Raw genomic sequence first — 18,941 nt, 5'->3', positions numbered from 1 at the left:
CGAAATGTTCCTCAACTGAGGAATGGATACAGAAAATATGGTTCATTTACACAGTGGAATACTATTCAGCTAAAAATAAAGACATCACTAATTTTACACATAAATGGATAGAACTATAAAAAATAATCCTGAGTAAGGTAACCAAGACCCAAAAGGACATGTATGACAGGAGCCTAGCATGACAGTCCTCTGAAAGGCTCTATCAGCGTCTGATTGAGACAGATACTCACTGTCAAGCATTGGTTAGAGACTCTTATGGAAGAGTTTGGGGAAGGACCAAAGGAACTGACAGGGATATCAACACCATAGGAAGAACAACAGTGCCAGCTAACCTAGATTCCTGGGAACTTTAAGAGACTAAGCTAAACCAAAGAGCATACTACGTAGGATGGTACGAGCCCCCTAGCACACATGTAGCAGAGGACTGACTGCCTTGTGTGTCCTTTATGGGAGAAGAGTGCCTAATCCTGTAGAGACTTTGTACCCGAAAATGTGGGGATCCCTGGGGGGAGCACCCTCTCAGAGGCAAAGGGGAGAGGGAATGGGGGGAAGAACTCTGTGGAGGGGTCCAGAAGGGAGGCAACATTTGGGATGTGAATAAATAAAATGATTAATTAATAAAAATATAAAATTATTTTTATTCAAAAGAATTCATAATAGCTATCTTACTGTTACCCCTGGCATTGACGGAGCAGACAACATGGATCACCATTTCAGTTAGGACTCTTTATCAATGTGTTCTTTAAAAGTGGCACACCATCAGGAATGTTTTGGGCAATATAAGATTAGTTGAGCACATGGAACTATAACAAATCTACTCCAGTATTTCTACTTCCTGAGACTATTTTTCTATTTTTTATAAGAGAAGTCATATTATTTACCATCCTTGAAGGAAGACCACAACTGATCAAATATAGGACTGTTAATAAATGTAATAATAAAGTCCAAATTCATTGTCATGGGCTAGAAGACACTAAGAAGTGTCTATATGTATGTAAATGAAACTATATATAAATAACATGTATATAAGCATATAAATATTATATTATATTATATACATATATGTGTTATATATAGTGCTGAGATTCAAGTAGCTAAACATAAAAATATATGTATGTATATATATGTACAAATATTATATTACCCATACATGTGTATATACACACATATATACATGTATATATAATATAATACACACACACACACATATATATATATACATATATATATATATATATATATATATATATATATATACTCCAATCTCATTGGTCCTATGACTGTTTTTAGAAAACACTCCTCTAAACATATTACTATACAAACATGTTTTTAAAATTTTTCCTATTCCTGATATTTAGAGAGTATGACCTCAAGTCTTCATCTCATTCTGAAATCATTCAACTCTATTTTGTCATGTCATGCTATGATAGTCATCGTCTTCCCTGATCACCAAAGCTTAAGTCGCATGCATAATTATACTCTTTATCCTCCTCTGGCTTTACCTTTCTTCACTACTAGAAAGAGTTTTTATTATGGTGATTTCTATTCTATCTCTTCTCCACTAGAGTCATTGCTCACACAAAGACAAGAACTGTATCTGAATAGTTGATATTCCTATCCATAGTGCTTACAGCCATGTGCAGCTCGTAACATGGGATCAATAAACATAACCAAACATCGGATAACATTATAAATCTTATTTTTTAAAATATTCATTCATAGCATAAGGCACATTGATTAGGGAATCATAGAAGCATGTTTGGTTTAGCTGTTCTGAAAAGGTTCAGAGTTTGGGCCCAACACTTAGTTGTGCTCTGTATGATTTATTTCACTTTGAGCATTGTTGGGTTTCTTCTATATTTTGAGTGTATAAGTAAATAAATATACACGTAAGGAAAATAGTGGGAATATTGTTAATTCTAATTCTCCATAATTCTAATTCTCTACATCATTGTCACAGCTCCACCCAAAGCTTTTTTTCTACGTGCTTCTTACCTTAGTGTTTGCACAATTATTACTTAGTCCTTGTGCCTGGAAATTTTGCAAAGCTTCAAGGTACACCAAGTCATGCAAATTCAGTACTAGTGATTTGACGCAAGTTTAATTTCTTTCTAATCATTTCCTGTGGTATGTTATTAGCTAGAGTCGTATTGCATGGTTGATTAATATACTTACAAAGGACTGAAAGTGTGTGGACAAAATACTCTAATATGCAACCGTCACGTGCCTCAATGGCATTTGGAGATGCTCCTACTGGACTTGACACATCAAAGGTTTAGAGTCATTATGAATGGACTCGGGATTCTCTCAAAAGGTCCAAAACTGGATTGCTGGTTCTAAAATTTTATTTACTTATTTTCTGTATGTGATTACACAGTGTCTTCAGCACACCAGAAGAGAGCATCAGTTCTCAATGCAGATGTGGTTGCTGGGAATTGAACTCAGAACCTCTGGAAAAGCAGTCTGTGCTCTTAACTACTGTGCCACCCCTCTAGCCCCCAGCACTTTTTCTCATATAGGTTGCAATGGGGACTCTTCAGCCTGGAAAAAACTCCCGACTACAACACAAAACCCTAGCTGAGGCCCCAATCTTTTACCTTTGACTTCTTATTTTTACCAACTATGAGGAGTAAATTTATCTTAGAATTTCCCGATTTTTCTTATTTCCAAATTAAGCTTTCACTAATTCCTCCATGATGAATTTAAGTAGCATTTCCTTTAAAAGGTATTCTTTAATGGACCTGTCACATTTAATTATTTTTTTTCTCGTTTATTTCAGTGCATATTGATTATGCCTCTCTTCTTCTTTGGATTATAGCTAACGAATGCCTGGTTTTGTTACTGTCCAGAGAGTATCTCGAAACTCAGAATAAATCTTCTCTGTCTCTTTATTTATTGGTATTTCTTATTGTAATAATTATTGGATCAATGTAATACATATATAGTAAACATTTGTTTAAATGAGTTTGCTCCAGAAAATTAAGAATCTTGGCTCATTTTTCCTCTGGTAAATCTAGAGAATCTGTGAGAATTTTCTAAAGACTCAGACAGAGATAAAGCAGTGACCCCACACCCCCACAGTAGCACCTTACCTTTTAGAATGGTTTCAAAAGTATTCATTGAAGATTTTGCACGGCCTCAACTGCACGGTCATTGATCTCAAAGTATCAAAGACAAAGTCTCTAGATTTGCTATTCTGATTTTTTATGACCCTTGATTGACATTCTTATACATATACAGATAGGCATGCCAATTTGGGGGAACATTGTTCTGAGTTAAATCCTAAGGAAATCAAGAAGCATAATTTGTTGACAGATCACAGGTTTTATGTCTGAGAATCTTAGTAAGTTACAGCATTTTATGATATCGAACACAATATGCTTCATTAATAGTGAGATATTACTATTTTTAGGATATCTAGTATCTCTACCTCCAAGCATAGTGTTAAACTCTTGGGTATAAATTGATATCAAAGGGGCTTGGTACAATCTCTCCAGCTATATTCATCCTAAGAGTACTAACAAAGACTACCAGAATTCTTTGATTGAAAAGAAAGAATGCTACACAATGGTTTTAGATGCTTCCCTATTGAGATTTAAAATGTACCCAGGTTGGAGAAGTCCAGACTGCAGCATAGATGACCTTAGGATTCTATATTTAGAAAAAAGAGGGTGAATGCCAAGAATCTCTATATCTATTTCAAGTTTTGAAAAAAAACCACAATTTCTAGAGGTTATGTTCCTCTTGCCAGAATAGATTAACAACTAATTTTAAAACCTCTTCTGCAATATTCAGAGAGATTAGTGATGTGGTGTAGGCATTCTCCTCTATAATAGATGTCAATATTATGATGCAGGATCCACTTCTACTAAGACGTACTATGATGATGATGAAGAGGGCAAGGTATAAACCTTTACAAACCATCTTATATCTCTCCAAGTATAGAACAAAAATAAATGCCTTTTGTTTCATCAGCTTAACATAGCAGCTACATTTCTCTGAACCCTAGGCAACTAGCTAACAAATATAAGTAATTCATTTTCCACTGATAATTGACACCTTACATGGAATAGATCACCAATCTATTCTTTGTGTAGACACATTTAAATGTAGGTTGCCTCACCCCTTCCCTTCGTCCCTCTCTCTCCCTGCTTCCCTCTTGCCCTCCCTAACTCCCTTGGTTTGTTTCCCTCCTTGCTTTGTTTGTCCCTGCTTTCTCATTTAAAGTTTATCTTCTCGATTTATTCTTTGAAAAGTTGTATACATGTATACAGTGAAACCTGTTCATCTCTAGCCTCAAAACCAGCTGTTCATAGATGGGGACGTCCTTTGCTTCCCCATCTCCAGCTGCCCTTAGGTAGTCTGACAACATTATCCTCTCCCCAAACCATGTCCTGTTTTACCACTCATACTATTCTACTAAGTCAATTAATGTCCACTCTAGGTGCATGGGAATAAGGTAACTCAGTTCTTCAATAAGGTAACGGTTGCAGCTTCTCATTCATGGGCTGTTCTGACTGCAGTTCTTTTGTTTGTGCATCTATCTTGGTGTTTGGGGAGCAGTTACAACAATCAAAGGGGAAACTACTTTCTTTTCTCTTTCTTTCTTTCTCTCCTCCTTTCTTTCTTTCTTTCTTTCTTTCTTCCTTTCTTTCTTTCAGCAGCTTCTCACTAGGTAATTTAAATAGTCCTCAAACTCATTAGCCTTCAACTTCCCAGTTTTGGTACTTTTAAATTCACTTAGTATTTTGAATTTATTATTTTTGATAGGTTGGATTTGACACAGGGTGCTGGTACATAGTGAAGGCTATCTTTGAAAGCTTCATGTAGCTGAGGCTGGCCTTGTACTTGAACCAGGCCTCCTTCTTTATCTTCACAAATGGTAGAGGTAGAAGGAGTGCCAGCATTCATGACTCCTTCTTTGTGATTCCAAAAGCGAATTTGATTTTTGTGAGTACTTATATTGGGTAGAGAGAAATACAAGACATATTTACATTTATGTAATATTAGTGAGAGGATTTATTGTTGATACTATTTGACTTCTAATTCCTTGACGTTGCTAATATTTTGAAAAAGGTTAACTTTTCTAGCAAAAATTTGGTTGTATCCACAAGGCTTCTCAATGTTAGTTACACATGTGGAAATACCAAATGTTTGGCATGGAACTGCATGGCTGGCAGCATGATTCAGTAAATAAAAGTATCTGTCACCAAGCCCAATGACCAAGCTCCAATCTTAGGTCTGTGGTGGAAGGACAGAAAGACTTCTGCAAGCTGTGCTCTCACTACATGTACATACCCCTAAAATAATAAATGAACAAATATTTAAAATATAATAGAACAGAATTCTTCAAATACCTGAGAGGAGTATGTTGTAGCTCAATAATAAATATTGCCCATGATCAACGTGGGCAGAGATATGATGCCCAGCATTGTGTATAAGTTTTTGCTTCATGATAGATATTTGCCCATGATCAACATGGGTGGAGATTTGACGACCAGTGTTGTGTAAAAGACCAAAGAGAAGCTAAAAAGCATCCAACAGTCTACTTCCAGCTAAAGCGAGTGGTAGAAATGAAAACAGAAGCAGCAAAGTTGTATGGTGTATACTGAAAGGGAGACGGTGATCATTGGAAAGACATTAAGCAAGCAAAACAGACAGGCGGCATGGAATAGAAACCCCACAGAAGAGAGACGCTGGAAGAAATTCAGATCAGATTTAGCATTGCCGGAAAGGTGCTGGAAAGGCGAGCCTCGCAACTTCTAGAATGCCAGAAAGTGAAAAGAGCAGAGAGAGTAAAAGGACAAAATTTATTATCAGTTTCCCGAGAAGACTGAGACAGGGTTAATATAGAGTTTTTCTCCGACGTAAGGGGCACTAGGCTACTAACCCTGATTTTACTACCAAATAGATCTAGCAAGAGAGTGATAAAGCAGGCTTCACCCCCAGAGACCCACTCTGGGAGCTGCTGATAGCTCTTCAGAGAGGGAATCCTGGGTAGGATGCAAATTACCATGGTGGTTTGTCATATAAAAATTATACAGGATTACCAAAATAATAAAAATATTTTTTAAAAAATTTATGTGCATATGTATTTCTGGACCTTATAAAGGGTGTAAAAAAATTCTCAGTATTCCTCAGTCAACTCATCTAAAACGCCAACATTTTTTTCTCCCATTCAGAAATTTTATTACTAATTGGGCATATTTGGCTACTCTGAATTTGGCCTTTGCAAGTTTTGGTTCATGTTAATAAGTATATTTCATCCTGGATCATTCTATTCCTCACTAAATAAAATGTTTGTTTGATTAATGCTGACTAAATTACGGCTTGCTTTCTTTTGCTATTGTCTGTCACTGTACAATGAAAAGAGGCTTTCTGACTCCAGTGACGCTCGAAGCCCCGCCTTGCTATCTTACGTCACTAGAATTCTGGGCTTTGAGTGAGGGCAATAGTAACAGCGGCGGCAAGAACTGAAAGAGATGGTTTTCATAACACGTAGTTTTCAAAGATTATAATGATTTTCGTACCTAACTGAAACAAAAAACACAATTAAGTAAATAGCCCATATGTGTTTTTTAAGAGTATGTGAACCATTTAATATTATATGCTTTTAACCATTGCATGAATATTTTATTAAAAGCTCATTAAGCAGACAACCTGTATCATCTGTGAGCCTGAGCGAAATGCCGATTTCTACTGACAAAACTTCCATACTCCCTTAAAAATTTCGGAAGTGTGACTGTAGCCTGGGGCTATAGCCTTTACCTTGAATGCCTCCGTTTTTGAATGGAGGAAAGCAGGGTCTTAATTGGAGGTCTACTTGTATTGTTGGATACTCATTTGCAACACACCCTTGAGCAGAAGCCTCCAGCGTTTGTGCTTCAATGGGCTCATCTGTAAAAGTGCTGACATAGCATTATAACTGCGTCCTGAGTCTATTTGGGGGGATACTCCTTAAACTTCCCTTTGATTTTTAAAATACGAAAAGACCTCACCTCAAGAAAGAAAAGAACACAATACATAACGCACAGTGCTTGATTGTATCTGAAAGAGATCCTTCTTTATATAGTCAACATTGTCTATTGTAACTTCTATCCTAGCAGTATCGGCAAGGTGAGCATTGTGGTTGTACCAAACGCATTCCTCAGATGTGTTCTAGAAATACACAGAAATATTGGTTACTGGGTAGTCAATGGATAGAAAGCCATGTTCACAGTAAAATATCATTACAACATTTTTCATGGTTTATAATATCAACTTAAATTCTCCCAGGTGCACATGTATTGAATGCTTCATTCCCAGCACATGCTTATGGGTGATACTCGGTGAACTGATTGGATTATAAAAACTCTGACATAAACAGTATGCTAATGCGTTTATGGCCTCATAATTGAATGCTCTGTTAGGAAGTGGTAGGAACTGTGGATAATAGTGGAGCCTACAATGGAAGTTGTTGGCTAAGAATGTGATTCTGAAGGCTATATCCTGACCTGAGTCCAGTCTTCTTCTCACACTGTACTTTTAGGTCAACTATCATGAGGTGTAGTGTTTCTTCCACCACAAACTCTGGCTGCCTTGCTGCTCCACACTACCCCAGATTCAGAGTAATGGATTCAGCAGCCCTCGAAAGTGTGGTCTGGAATAAACCTTTCCTCCTTTCGACTCTTTCTCTCAAGTATTTGTCATCGTGATGAAGTCACATACCATGAATAGATAGTTACTGAGCAAATGGAGTTGTGATGGTGAAAACGGTCATTTGCCAGACTGGCCTTTTGCTTATCTTTTATAAGGAAAAATGGGCTTTGTATTAGCTATTTCTTATTCCCAAAGCACTCATCTCCAGATATTTACGTAGCTGAATCCTTTGTACCATTTAGATTTCAGTTCAAATGTACATTATTCAAATACCAATCTATGAAGTCTCCCAGCTCCTTACCTCATTTTAGCACAAGGAACAATTTATCTGGGAACAGCCGGTGATATAGACTGTTAAAACAGAGCACCTTAGACTGAGTAATCTGAAAATAAGAGAAATATTTTTCTCACTGACCTGGAGCCTGAGAAGTCCAAAATCAGTGCCGTGTCAGATTCACTGGTGGGTAAGCTGGCTTGGAACCAGTATCCTAGACAATGCCTTGTTACTGCCATGACAGAAAGGCAAAGTGAACACAAATCCCAGTCAAAACTTTTTATAAAGGTGTCATTACCTTTAATGATGACTCTACAATCATCCTCAGAAGTTCTTATTTCTTATAACTACTATGCTAGAGTGAATTTTGAAAAAAGGACAAACATTCAGAAAGTAACGCCCTGGCACATGCAAATATTACAGGCTTGAATCCTGTAAGAGAAGTCCGTTGCCTCACAGTTCTGGACAGGGATGTGAATAATTAATTCCTATGAGGCTTCTCTCCTTGGATAGTAGTCAGCCACTCCTGATGCCTTGTAACACTCGTCTCAGTGTACATACAGAGCCCTCATACTATCCACATCTAGGTTTTTGTTTCTGTTTGTTTTGGTTTTTGTTTTAGGACATTGAGAAAATTGGGTTGAAGTCCACAAATACAGTCTTGTTTGAATTACTTTGTCTTTTTTGAGAGCTCAATTTCAAAACATGGGCAACACTGTAGTACTGGGGGTTTCATCTGAATATGAGAGCTTTGATGGGGACAAAATATAACCCATAATTTTATGGAAAACATAACATTTATATAGGCTCATTTATGGTCTATCCTCACTCATTAGAACGTAAGTCCAGACATACCTCAATTGTATTGTTGACTGCAGTATTTGGATCAGAGCCTAGCAGATGATAGACACTCGTACATATGTTTGTTAAATGAAAGAGCAGATAAGTGAACGATAAAAGCACTTAATTATCAAGTCTTTGATGTCTGTAATTATTTAAAATTTCATTAATTTCAAAGTCGAGCATGAAAAGCAAATAGGTAGTGTTTTAAATCTTAGCGATGCTCAGTAGCTGTTGGCTTCCTCCCTCCCCACCACCCCCAAACTCACACAGGCAAAACTCGTTTTAGAATAAAAAGACATTTTGTGATTCCTGATTAAATCTCAGATTCAAAAGGTAGGTAACGATCCGCGCTTTACCTTCTGACAGACAGCAGAGCAGAGACTTCAAACCGCTCAGGAGGAACTTAGAAAGGAACATGGGGTGGACAGTAAAGGAAACATGAAATAGCTGTGTTACTAATTGATTACCACCTCGGCAAACTAAGAAAACAGATTCGTGACTGTGACTCGTTGTTTTCCAACACTCATCCCTGGATCTTCTCGTAGAGAAACAGGATCCCTCATTTTGGAAGGGTACATTGATCAAGACATCAGTTTTCCATTTTGTGGCTGTATTCCCTAATTTCACGTGCATCTGAATGAATTGAGCCTGATTAAAGGTAGGGATGGTAGGTTCTTGTAGGAATGTTGGGCCCTTCTAGGAGCTTTATGATGGTGAAGGAAGGAAAAGGAATGTATGTCCTTTATAATGTTATGGGACTCCTTCAAACTTGAATTCCCTGAAAGGGGATTAATAAATCTAAGAGATAGGCTCCCTTGAACTACTAATATTTTGGGTACTACTGATACCTGATCTGATACAATGATCACCAGCTTTTTGTAACATTGATTATAATATTATTTAACTTTCAACTGAGGAATTCAGCTCATTATTTTGCCTACCTAAAGAATTTTTTTCCTCCTTAAAGTCTACCTGTAGTGATCAGAACACAACAATGTAGAAGTTTCTAGCATCTTGAGGTCAACCACACTACACAGTTGTTTTAAATTAGTCTCAACTTTATTTTTCCCTTGTCCGTCAATACCTGCTTGTACATGATTGTAAACTTCTACATTGTCATAAACTTTATTCTCATGGAAAGGCATATATCTAGTGTCTTCTGATTGGATGTCTGTTTTCCTTCCTGCCTCACCATACCATGTGCCTTTTGTGGGTAAGAATACTACTCAGTCTTGTATTCTTAGTACTCTGTGAAGATCCTAATGTCATTTAAAGGTAACCAGATTTGTAGGTACTTTATCTACTTACCTACTTATCTAAAATATCCACTCTAGGAGTGGCAGATTCAAGGTATCTTTTTTTTTTTTTTTTTTTTTTTTTGCACAGTTCCAATGGACATTAGTGGGATGTTTTTTCTTTTTCTTTTACTTTTTTATTTTTAAATTAATGGGATTTTTGTGAGACTGCCTAGCTACTTAAACCACTTAGAGAATTTGTAACGCATGGGCAGATATCAAGTAGTCATGGTTCCACATTAATATCAGTTGTATTGTGACTTCAATGGGGGCTGTTTAAGGAGTTAGATATTAATAGCGTTTCATGATCTTAGGGAGATAGTGCACTATATTGTATAGAAGCTAGAAAGTAAAAAAGCCAAAAGGTTTGTATCCCAGTCTCATTCATCACTTCTTGGATAAACATTTATTAATTCTAATTGATGAAATGTTTCACTATTCAAGAGTTTGATGATAAAATCATACATGATTACATTTTAAAGTTTCTTAGTAGGCATACGACAAAGTTAAATGTTCAACGAGTAACCACCATATTGAAGTGAGCTTAGCGCTAGTTAATTGGGAAAAACTTGGGGTCACATTTCAAGGTTTTCTTCGTTTGAAACTTTAGCAGTCCTTGATCAACAGAGTATTATAGAGTACATTGGTTCAAGTGCTATGATTTGGTACAAGCCTAGATTCCATTAATGAGGAACATTCATGACCCATTATTGGATTTCCTCTATAAAACAAATCTACTTTAATTTTGTAAAGTAGTATAATTGCCTTTGTGCCCTAAAAAGCAGTTATATTGTAAAGAGACTTCACGTCTCAGATCTTCCATTTCAAGCACATACACATTAACTATAAATTTTATATTTTTTCTAAAGAACTTTTTCTGAAAGTTATGCAGTCTTCCTATTTTCATTTCCTTATAATATGTGTGTATGTATGTATGTATGTATGTATGCATGTATGTATTTATTATGTCTGCCTGATGTATATGCATACAGCACATGGCAGCGTGATGCCTTCAAATGCCAGAAGAAGCCATTGTATCTCCTGGAAGTGGAGCTACAGGCAATGGTGAACCACTGTGTGGGTACTGGTTTAGAACCTAGGTCCTCTGCAAAAGTCATCTCTCCAGCCCCATATTCAAGACTAGCCCAATTTTTACTTCTATTGCTCGAAAACAGAGCAAATGATGTTTACCAAGACAGAATGAGAAATCTCATCTCAAACACTGTTCTGAGTAGATGTCAGTCAGTTTGCTTAATGTGTTTACCCCAACTCTCTCAGCAGGACTCAAAGCAAGGACCTAGAAGAAAGCATCAAGACTTATCATGAAATGAAGAGAAACGTTTGCCTCTACATTCTAATTTCTTCTTTACATTCATCTCATCCTTAGCCAATACTGTAATTCTGTATTTTGAATCCTAGTCACTGTAATGAAATATCTAAAATCTATTCTCATGACTTTTTACTAAAACTAGTAAATAAATATGAAGCAGGCTATCTTTATTTTTTTCAAATTTATCTCATAATTACACAAGAATTGCATTTATTAAAAATCTAGATTGAACTTTGCTCTAACTGGTTTACGTTTAAAGATTCTTTGATCTGTGATAACTGTAATATATATTAACATGTTGCATTTTAAAGTGACACTGCTTTCCATTAATCAAGTGTCTGTATGGTTGATTAATTTGTACAAGGTTTAAATTGCTATGAAAATTTATCATTCATAGCCATGATCTCCATTTACATATATGTTAATTATGGTAAATGTAATCTTTCCTGAATCCTCTGGGCTGCATACTAAAAAGACAAAGTGATCAGTGACTACGTTTTCCATTTTAAACTCTTCTTGTTGCCAAATAAAGTGTGCTGCAGCCATAAAAGCTAAGCTAAAAATATTGTGATATTTCCTGCTGAAGAGAAATCCAAATTTAAAAGCTGGTATTTCCTTTTCAAATGATGGCTTTAAGCAACAAACATACAATTCCTACAGACAGGATTACCGTCTTTGATTATAGCAGTCTGTGGAGCTGCCCACAAGTATTACAAGATGTTTGATTTGCAGCACTCTCATTTCAACACATGTACTAGTAAGCATAGTATATGTTTCTACATATCTGTAGAACAGAATGACTTGAGGGGGCGATTTGAAAAGAGAACTTTGGTATTAATTATTGTAGCAAAGTAAGTAGGTCAATGAATGAATGAATGAACAAGTACAAATGAAAAGTAACTACAGGGCTTTGGGAAATTTGATCAGTTCTTCATTGTTGCAGGAAAAAGATTGCCAATGGAGGAGACTGAGTCATTTCTCATTATCTTATTACCATTATTTTCTAGTTCGCTGTTTTTAAAGCTTCAGAATCAGGACAAAGGTAAGCACCATAATTTACGAGACAAAAGCCTCCTTTACAAGTTTCCCAAAGAGACTTACTCTGGAGTGCTGGGGAAGCCCAGGTCTGACCACACATATCCCCTTACTGGTTTTCTCCTTAAGGTGTGGTTTTTTTTTTCTGGCTTTCCTGTAATGTAAAACATGCTAACCAAGGCTTGCTTCTTCATTAGGTTTAAAAGAAATGATTCCATTTGTTCCCAATTAGAGTTTGTTCTTTTTGGAAAAGCCAGCATAGAGGAAATGCTAACCCACCGTAAGTCAATGGGAGATGGCAAGTAGGGTCCTTGAATGGACATGATAGGCCTTGCTAGGCAAATGTTAGAAAATTTAATTATTCCTATTAAATGCCTATAATTTTATGCTTAAATTGTTAATATTTACATAATATATTCACTTCAAGAGAAGCCTCATTTCTTAGTCACATCTTAATAGAATTAAAGTATCCATCTTGGAAACCTTTGCAAGCCTAGCACCTCTGACTACCTGACGAGGCTCTTTTTAATGCCACTTATTTGGCAATTTTCTTATAGTCAGCCTAATGACACAAGAAACAAACTAGCATGGCACCTGTTCTGATAGATGCTATCCCTTCCATCGTCTGATCCCAGACCTTGCAAGACATTTTCCAAGGAAACAATACTCCCCTCGTTGTAGAAATGCACCCACCTCTGAGCAGGAAAGAGCAGCAGCGTAGGGCAGAAGATGAAGAATATATTATCCATCTAAAATTACAGAGAAATTTTAAGTAGGCAGAATATAATTGCCCAATTTGGAAATTAGCCAGGACACAGGGTTTAACATCATCTTTACTCTTTTGAAAAGTGCCATGGGATTTTTAATAACTGCTGGTGGTCAGGACCTTGGTTTTACCCTCATCCATTAGACGACACCTCCAACAGTGCGGTGGCCCCTCATACCATGCTGGGGCATCAGTTCAGTACTGACTCAGTGAAAATTGTGCCACCTACTGAATCATCCTCCGCTCCACTCAGAGTGGCCTGGCTTTTAGATTTTCTCTGGAGAGCTGTTATGAAAGATGGACCCAGTTACAATGATGCTTAATTTATGAGTTTTCAAGGTTTTTAAATGGCCAAGATCCTCAGACCTGGATTTTGTATTTTCCAGTTTCACCCAGCAAAAAATTTTATCCTTAGGATCAAAAATGAGTCTTGATGATTAAACTCCGCCTTAGACACATCCTTCCTCGAGAAGAAAAACACTGACAACACACACACCACCCGAGTGCATACTCGATGTGTTACTGTACTGTAATGCACAGCAGACTGGGCTGCTTATAGTTTGTTTTACTCCTCTTAATGGAAATATAAGCTAAGCCTTCCAAATCTATGTGAATAATTTCACTTAAAATATTCCACCAGGAATTGTTTTTGGATTTTTATGTTCTAAGAATTAGTTTTAAATCACAGAAGAACTACACTTCACTGGCTAAATAAAATGATTTTTTTTTATCAAAGAAAGCCTTCATCCCTGGAAAAAAAAAACAATAAACCTTACCATCTACAAAAGTCTTAACATACCTTGACTGTTCTAAGAATAGCTAAAGAAGAATTAAGGCTTTCATACCAGTCCAGTTACTTTGAAAGGTAAGAGTTAATATATAGCTGTTTTATAGGTTCTGTTTTAATTTAACACTTTAATCCATGTTAATTCACTTAAATGGTTCATGTTAGCACACCTTATCCAAGATGTTTTAAGCTGAACTCTTGCTACATTCAGAAACCCTAGTCTTTAAAGTTATTTCAGAAATTCTTTTTGGCTTCTAAAAGTAACAGTATGCTGGGATTGAGAAACTGTCTGAAAGTATTTCTTGGGGAAATACTCCTGGAAAAAACATCGAGTAAATCCTATGACTGGTATGTGAGAGAAGAGATGTTGGGAAACAGTTATGAAGAATGCATTGAAATTTGACAGCTGGTCCTGTAAAATAGATTTCAACATATCAGCTTGTTTCCTCTCATTCATGCTGAGACCAAGAATTCTTCCAGGTGCACATACACATACAAACACCCAGATAAATTCGCACAAGCTTACATACATGCGCACTAGAGAGTGTGTGTAAGTAGTGTGCACGCATGTGTGTACATGCACACACACACTTATACACACAATCACATACATCATTTAATGTTTTTCCCTTTCTTGCTCCATCAGTTTCCAGCTTTTCCTTTGACCTACTTTTGTATTTGCTTCCTATTGTCAAGTGAAAAAGAAAAGGTTTTCATCTCATTTTACCTTTTTTCCCCCTAAAACACCCTTGTGCTATTCTTCTTTGGATTTCATTATTTACTTTCTGATAAACCCACTGATTGAGTATTAGCTATTTGCAGATCAGAAGTATTATTTTAGAAAACAAAAGATTGGTTTGCTGAACAGTTACAGCATGGCGTAAAATAGGTAACATGGCTCTGTTGATGCCTGGTTTAATACCAGGTGGAAAAATCAGCCACTTTTTGTCATTAATTATTAACATGAAGATCACCTGAGACAATAATACTCCTCTATTTTTAATCTGAAAATCTGGGGACCTAGAAGGTCTCCAAGTTGATCAAATAGCTCCATGACAATTGTGGGAAGGTTTGTGTGAGCTGTGGATGGCTGTAGGTTTGACATGATATTTAATGCAGGAGTGGCTATAGCTTTCTAAAAAGTTGAATTAGAGACAAATATTGCCACTTAATTTTAATGAGCAATGCATTCGATTGGTATTCCTCCTTTTAAAGGCAGCTTTATTTAGTGCTTGCTAACATGACTTCATATATAGTAAAGCTGTTTGCAGTTCTTTGATATTTCCTTTTCTGATGTTGCTTCTGTTATTTCCACATCATTCTGTCAGTTACTGCTCATCACCTAAAGTTTCTCCTAACTTTAATTCCCAAGTTCAGGGATACTTCTGGTTCACAAAAACTGTGTTAGGTAAATATGTGTTCTTCTACCCTCAAGAAGAGAGAGACAGAGAGAGCTAGAGGTATAGATAGATAGATAGATAAATAGATAGATAGATGATAGATAGATAGATAGATAGATAGATAGATAGATAGAAAATTGTAAAGATAAATGCAGTCATCTACAGAAAAAATAATTTCAGTTACAATCTGTCAATATTCCAACTGAAAACAATGGGATATGTTTGTAATAAAGAATGTTTGATTCTCTTATTTGTATGTTCTGGAATTACAAAAATTATGAATTACAAAAAAGTCTAAATAAATATGAATGCGTATGAACTTGCTGCATTTTCCCAATTGTTGAGTAAAACTTGTATGCATCTCTAAATTTGCATGTTAAAGGATTAATTCCTTGTCCATATATGTCAAAAAATGATTGCAACAGAATGCTGTTGAACTTAATACTCATTAACTTAAGTTGCCTCTTAGGTTATGAAAACAAGCCTTCTGTGCAGGGAAAAGGACAAATGATTCCCAGACCCCTATTCACTAAATTCTTCTGGTCTTAAAACTAAGTCATCAAAATTTTATAAGAATTCCTCTTCAGGGTCAGGCACGATGACTCAGTTTGTAATCCCAGTACTCAGAAGGCCGAGGCAGCAGAATTACCAAACATCTGAGACCAGGTTAAGCTATGTAGTAAGTTCCAGGGCAGCTGGCAAGATCCTGTCTTCAGCAACAACAAAAAAATTCCTCATTAGAAGATTTGAAGAAAAAAAAAACAAAAAGATTTGAAAGATCAGAAATACTGTTCAAATCAAATGTTTAATACACATGTTCGTCACTCAAGGTAGACACTGAGACATCATTAATATAGAAATAATAAAGAAACCAAGAAAACAACATTAGAATACCTAAAAACATTTGAAAAATAATCAAACTAATAAGTTCCAACATTTAGTGCAGTGAACCCCAAAAATATGTATCCATGGGGAGTTTCTAGACATTGTGAGTGTTACTCGGTAAGGGAAAGAAGCCTCAATAATTAGAGAATCTTGAAGTAAGGACAACATTATGAAACACAATGGAAATTTTATATCCAAGTGTTGTCATTCCTTCTACGCTCCACCCAACAGTTACCTAGCAACCACCAGGAAGTTCTGGCTTGCTATAAAAGAGACTGTTTGGCCTCTCCTTGCTCTCTGCCCATTCTCCATTCTCTTTCTCTGACTTTCTTCTCTCCCTGACCCATCCCCTCCTCTCCTCCCTCCCCCCTGCCCCCGCTCTCCTTGCTGGCCTCTTCTCTCTTCTTCTCTTTCCCTCTGCCTCTACTCCCTTCTCAACTTTCCTTCCCAAGCCCTCAAATAAACTCTGTTCTACACTATATCTGTCTGTCGTATAGCTGGTATCTCAGGGGGAAAGGATACCTCAGCATGGGCCCTCAGAGGCACACCTCCACCTCGCCATACCGGGCTCTATAAAATATATCCTTGCCTTTTTATAAAACACAACTTTTGATGCCAAGATTCCGATATAGAAACTCACAGGTTCCTATTTCTTGCCGCCACATGAATTTTCCAACCATTGAATCTCTAGACCTCCATCCAAACGCAGGCGAAATGGTAGGCTTCCTTTCCTCCTCCAACTAGTCAGCCTAGATGAACCCTGGTCCCAAGCAAGGACTGTTGAGTTCCTAGCCACGCTCTGGTGTCCTTGAGAATAGAAGTATTCCCAGTCATGACTGGCCCTCTTGCTGACCCCTTTTTCTGGGACATCTTCTCTTGGGGGAGATTTTTCTACTCCTCGAGAAGATTTCTTTCTCGCTGCTGGCAAATCCTAGGCCTAGGTGTTGGCTCAGAGCTCAGCCCCCAGTTCATCACGTGACAGCTTGTTGATCTGGCCTGGCTGCTGCCATTTCTAGTTATTAATTTATCTTCGGGATGCTGAAAGAGATAATATTAATAGCCTCTACTCTCATCCATTGGGTACTTCCAGGCTCCCCACTCAGATGCCTCCAAAAGGAAATGACTTCACAGCTACTTTCAGGCTCCGTACTAGGACGTCTCCTGGTTTAATTCACAGATTAACTTTGACCGCAATCCCCATTAAGCAATAATTCTCAATAACTGCCTAAGTGCACTTTGAAAAGAAAACGTTTACAACTCTGGCCAGCGATCCGAAAAGTGGAAAGATTTCTGTGTTCAGGCTTTCCCCGATTTCACGCCAACCAACTTGCTCTCTGCTTGCCTTCTCACACTGTCCAGCTCTTACTGATGCCATGGGCTCACTGGACTGCTCTCCACTGTTGCCAGGTTATCTTACTCTGCCAAACCATTGCTGGCGGCTGTTTGCTTCAGTAGGCAGTCTTACATTTCTATTTGTGCCACAGGAACAGCCAAACTACGACACATGCCTCCATACTGTGCCATTTAGAATTGTCTTTATGCGTTTGCCTGTGCTAATACATAGCAACACTTCTGCCATTCCATTCTAGGTTATAAGACATGACTTCCTGCACAGATGGAACTATTGCTTCAGTACCATCTTAGCTAAGGGCAGTCACGTGGCTGATTGTAGCTTCAGGACCATCTTAGTTAAAGGCAGTCTCATGAGTGTCCGCCATCTTTGTTATGGGTAGTTCCCACCCCCACTGGCTTCTTACTTTAAAACAATCCGACTTAAGGTTTCCAAAGACACTTTTTTGGATAAGGTTTTCATATGATTGCTATCATGCCTTGGCAAATGATAATTTTAATATTAAGTCAAAGATTTGCAACAGAAAGATACTAAAGATATGTTTAGCCTTGTTTTTGCTACTGTCATTAAGTTACAATGTACTCTCTTTTATTGCTAGATATATTCTAAAACAAATAATTTAAAACAGATTGTTTAACTCTGGTATACTTAATAGATACTAGCTCTCAATCTTGTCAGAAATCTGCTAAGTATAATGTCAAATGTTTAAGTGTATTATGACAGACAGATTTCAAAATCCTAACAGTGACTCTCCCTACCCAGGACACCCAGAGTCCCATATTGCCTGAGACAACATGAGTCATTTCTCCTATGTTTCTACTCCAGAGGAAAAAAGCCTCTCATCTTCTGAGCTTGACAGCTGACTAATTCTGCCCAAGTTGTGATGGAGAACACAGGGACCTGGGAAAACTGTTACGTATAAACTATAGACCAACTGCTCTCATTTATTAATATATGATATCTGGATTATAATTTACTCTTCCCAGATCTCTGATTATATAGACTGCTAAGGTAACTACAGCTTGACAGCTAGAAAACAGACCTCTAGCTCCCTACCTCAAGGTAATCCACCACCATATTAGATCATACATCAATTTGTTAACTAGTTAAGACTACCAGATCTCTTATCAAAGACAGACAAGTTTGCCTTGTTCACAGACGTCATAAGAGAGGATATGCAAGTTCAGATATAACCTTTCACAGATGTAACCATCTGCTATGTCCTTATCTAAACTCAGTTTCCAGTGATTAACTACTTCATATTTTCCCCCTTGTTAAGCTAATCTTACATTGAGACTTCAAGAATTTAAGATCCTAATTTTTATCAATGAAGATCT

General features: G+C 37.1%; 1 long non-coding RNA gene across 2 annotated transcripts; it reads right to left on the bottom strand.

The window, feature by feature from the left end:
- Positions 1 to 7,044: 7,044 nt before the first annotated feature.
- Positions 7,045 to 17,785, bottom strand: LOC134486366 (uncharacterized). 2 transcript variants are annotated; one of them, XR_015683527.1, is made up of 6 exons: positions 16,894 to 17,785; positions 13,109 to 13,164; positions 9,112 to 9,157; positions 8,768 to 8,805; positions 8,054 to 8,144; positions 7,045 to 7,158 (listed from the first exon to the last, which is right to left on the bottom strand). It is a non-coding gene; the product is annotated as an uncharacterized LOC134486366 (long non-coding RNA). The 2 variants fall into 2 exon arrangements; XR_015683528.1 differs by lacking the exons at positions 8,054 to 8,144; positions 8,768 to 8,805; positions 9,112 to 9,157 and adding an exon at positions 7,940 to 8,021 and having other exon boundaries at positions 16,894 to 17,775.
- Positions 17,786 to 18,941: the final 1,156 nt, after the last annotated feature.

Source organism: Rattus norvegicus, chromosome 3, assembly GCF_021556685.1.
Source record: "Rattus norvegicus strain SHRSP/BbbUtx chromosome 3, alternate assembly SHRSP_T2T, whole genome shotgun sequence".
Lineage (NCBI taxonomy): Eukaryota > Metazoa > Chordata > Mammalia > Rodentia > Muridae > Rattus > Rattus norvegicus.
The sequence above is the reverse complement of the archived record's forward strand: the minus strand, read 5'-3'. Positions and strand labels throughout refer to the sequence as shown.